Source organism: Portunus trituberculatus, chromosome 25, assembly GCF_017591435.1.
Source record: "Portunus trituberculatus isolate SZX2019 chromosome 25, ASM1759143v1, whole genome shotgun sequence".
NCBI classification, from domain to species: Eukaryota; Metazoa; Arthropoda; class Malacostraca; order Decapoda; family Portunidae; genus Portunus; species Portunus trituberculatus.
The window spans coordinates 1,127,969-1,132,218 of record NC_059279.1 but is presented as its reverse complement, the minus strand read 5'-3'; the positions used below and the strand labels follow the sequence as shown (position 1 = coordinate 1,132,218).

General features: G+C 43.0%; 1 non-coding gene across 1 annotated transcript; it reads right to left on the bottom strand.

Annotated features, from left to right (window-relative positions):
- Positions 1-3,554: 3,554 nt before the first annotated feature.
- On the bottom strand, positions 3,555-3,626 carry Trnag-ucc. The gene has a single exon. It is a non-coding gene; the product is annotated as a tRNA-Gly (tRNA).
- Positions 3,627-4,250: the final 624 nt, after the last annotated feature.

The following is a 4,250-nucleotide window of genomic DNA, read 5'->3' as shown; positions in this document are numbered from 1 at the left end:
GAAGAAGAAGAAGAAGAAGAAGAAGAAGAAGAAGAAGAAGAAGAAGAAGAAGAAGAAGAAGAAGAAGAAGAAGAAGAAGAAGAAAAACAGGAGGAAGAAGAAAACAAGAAAAAGAGAGAAAAAAAAATATTACTATTACCACCATCACCACCACCACAACCACCACCACCACCACCACCACCACCACCACCACCAACAACAACAACAACAACAACAACAACAACAACAGGAAAAATAAAACCATTAATTAATAGAAATAAGGCAAACATTTGAAGGGACAGAGAGAGAGAGAGAGAGAGAGAGAGAGAGAGAGAGAGAGAGAGAGAGAGAGAGAGAGAGAGAGAGAGAGAGAGAGAGAGAGAGAGAGAGAGAGATTCGTGTCATGTCGATAACAAACAACCAATAACCAAGTCTCTCCTTCCCACTGTCACTGATTGCCCTTCCCTCCCTCCCTCCCTTCCCCTTCCTTCCCTTCCCTTCCTTACCCTTCTCTTCTCTTCTCGTCCCGGTTTCTCCTTCCTTCCTTTCCCTTCTCTTCCCTCCTCTTCTCTCCCTATTCCTTTTTTTTCTCTTCCCTTTCCTTCTCTTCTCTGTCCTTTCCCTTTTTATTTTTCTTCTTACTATTTCCTTGTATCCTTTTGTCCCAGTGGCTTCCTTAGGTCTCGCGTGTCGTCCAGCCTACAGCAGTGCAAAGGTGTATGATTGTGTCTAACCTCGCTTATTGCTTCCCATAAGGCCTCATTCTTAGCCCTCTTCCTCATTCCTCACTCTTCTTCGTCTTCACTTCCTTGTTCCTCCCTTTTGCTGTTGTTGTTATTGTTTTACCATCAAGTTATGCGTTTTTTTTTTTATTTCATCCTTTTCCTTTTTCTTTTTTCGACTGTTGTTCTTGTTTATCATCAATTTGTTAATCGTATTTCATTCTTTTCTTTTTTTTATCTTTTTCATTCTTCGTGGTCTTTTTTTTTCTCTCTCTTTTTTTCCTGGTTTTCTATGTTTTTTTTTTCCTTTTCTCTTCTATTTTTATCTTCTATTTCAAAACATCCTTCTTTTTTTTCCTCATCCTTTTCTTTTCCTATTATTTTCTTTAACCTCCTCTCATCTTTTTTCTTCTCTTCACTTCTTTCTTTACTCTTCCTTTCTCTTTCTTCCCTTCGTTTTCCACTTTTACATTCTCTTCTTCCTTATATTGTCTTTTTTTCACTATCTCTCTCTCTCTCTCTCTCTCTCCCTTCATTACTGTATTAGTATGTACGTATATCGTGTGTGTGTGTGTGTGTGTGTGTGTGTGTGTGTGTGTGTGTGTGTGTACTTGTAACATTTCTCTGACCTCCAAACAGGGTACATACAATAATCAAGTATTTTTCCTGCACTACACTACACTCTGATTCTATTTGCATATACATCTACTCCACAAAACAAACCACCACCACCACCACCACCACCACATCTATAACACTAAGATTCATCACCACTTCTGAAAATCTTAGCGTCTCCCTCACCACCACCACCACTACCACCACCACCAGCAGGAGAGCCATCCATCACGTGACCCTCCTCCGTGGCCTCCTTCAGCCGACTATTGCATGACGGGAGCAAATTGTCACCCACTGCCTCCCTCGGGCCTCGTAAATACAGGGCTTCCACTAATTTCTTCTTGGGAGTCAAAGTCACACACTCAGAGGGCTGGTGGTGATGGTGGTGGTGGTGGTGGTGGGTGGTTCTCTCTCTCTCTCTCTCTCTCTCTCTCTCTCTCTCTCTCTCTCTCTCTCTCTCTCTCTCTCTCTCTCTCTCTCTCTCTCATCTTAGCGTCGTTTTCATGTTCCTGTTTTCTTTGCTATTGTTGTTGTCATCATTATCATCACCACAATCATCATTCTCATTATCATCACACCATCATCACTTTAATCACCATATACCTCCTCACCACCACCACCACTACATCACCACTATCATTACCACCACTAACAGCCTCGTAACAAGACGTGGCCGGCCATTAGAGGCATCTGGAGGGCAGTTTTGTGAGCCGTGGTATCTTAATTGTCTTGTTAATGCAGCCCTCGTGTCCTTGCCCACCTCTTGTCCACACCACGCCCTTCACAAACTGTTGACCCGCGACACACACACACGCGTTGATGAGTGTGTTAAAAATCTTACCCCCTTAATGAAAGTCCTCGTGTGTTGTGCTGTTATTATGAGCGTGTTTAGGGGTGTCGTGAACCGCTGCGGGTAAACAGTGTCGTGTGTGTGTGTGTGTGTGTGTGTGTGTGTGTGTGTGTGTGTGTGTGTGTGTGTTAATTTTTTTTTCTTTAAGTTTCTTCATGTAATCTACTTTCATTTTTTTTTTGTAATTTAACATCCTCGTTTCTACAATCTCTATCTCTCTCTCTCTCTCTCTCTCTCTCTCTCTCTCTCTCGTCATGCACGTTACAGGAGAGCAGTACAAGCGTTATCCTCCTCGTGACTTCGATTACGTAAACACAAGACGTGGGAATAACAATGTAAATCACCCCCTTGAGATTAACCCTTCAAGGCTTAATTGGCGCCCCCCCTGTGTGCCCTGACCGCCCCTGGAGCACCTTAGGAGGGCGGGTGAAGAGGGAGGAAGAGAGAGAGAAGAGGAGGAGAAGGAAAAAGTACTGTAGAGGAGGGTAAGAGATAGGATAGAGATGTAGAGAGAAAGAGGGAGGAGGGAAGAAGAGGAGAAGGAGGTAAGGGATGGAGAAGAGGATGGAGGTAAAGAAGGAATCAAAAGAAGGATAAGAGAGAGAAAGTAAGGGAAGATGAAGAAGAAGAAGTAAAAAGGTAGACAAGAAAGAAATGTTCCACAGGAGGAGGAGAACAGAGAGAGGCAAGAAGCCAAAGAATAGGGGAACACAGGAGAGGAAGCTGGAAGAAGCCAAGGAATAGGGAAGCATAGGAGAGGAAGCTGCAAGAAGCCAGCCTGAATGAAGCACACGTCTCTATTTCTATCTCTACCATATCTTTCAAAACTTTCTTCTAGTCTTGTCAAGCCTACACAACTTCAGAAAATTCATCCCCTTCTGGTTCTTCATTCTGGTTACTAATACGGCGATTTTATACAGCTTCAGAAACATTTGTTGGGATTAGAATAGTAAAGACACTGGCCATTAATCTTTTGTCCTCCACAGACCCTTCCTAATGCAAATAAAATCGTCTTATCATACCCAAAAGTGAAGGTAAAAATGCGTCTCAATATTGAAGGGATTAAAGAACCAAGTGTCGAGAAAGTGATGTGATTGTTAGCTCTGTTAGTGAGAGTGTTGAGGTGCTTTGCCACAGTGTTCATCTCCGTGTTTTTCTTTACCTTGAAGACGCATTCAAAATATAAAGAAATCATATTTAAGGTTTAAGGTAAAAATGTGTCTCAGAATTGAAGGATTAAAGAAACAAGTGTAGAGAAAGTGATGCGATTGTTAGCTCTGTTAGTGAGAGTGTTGAGGTGCTTTGCCACAGTGTTCACCTCCGTGTTTTTCTTTACCTTGAAGACTCAGTGAAAATAATAAAGTCATATTAAAAAAAACAGTTGATATTGCGATGGCCGGGAATCGAACCCGGGTCAACTGCTTGGAAGGCAGCTATGCTCACCACTATACCACCATCGCATGCCGTGGAGAGAGCGTGGTTGCCTTACATTGCTAACACGGGTGGTTCGATTCCTGGTCATCGTAATTGAAGAAAGTAATATTTAGTTTACCATTCCTCCTATTTCTTCCTTTGTTTCTACCTAGTATTTCTATCTCTTTCTGTTACGAGACGGGACACACACACACACACACACACACACACACACACACACACACACACACACACACACACACACACACACACACACACACACACACACAGAGAGAGAGAGAGAGAGAGAGAGAGAGAGAGAGAGAGAGAGAGAGAGAGAGAGAGAGAGAGAGAGAGAGAGACCTTCGTGTCGAGCGCCTCTTTCCTCTCATAACAAATTCAAGGGTGTCTCTTCTCCCACTCTCTCTCTCTCTCTCTCTCTCTCTCTCTCTCTCTCTCTCTCTCAATAATAGGGCGACAAGGTTACCATTATTCCTTTTTTTCAACATTTCACTTCAACAACGACAAAAAATGACACTTTCTTTCCATTTTCTTCCTTTTTACCCGACCGATCAACGCTTCCCTCCTCCTTCCTCCTTCCTCCTTCCTTCTCTTCCCTCCACTCCTCCTCTCCTCCACTCCTCCACTCCGCGTTTCGTAACAGCTCCACC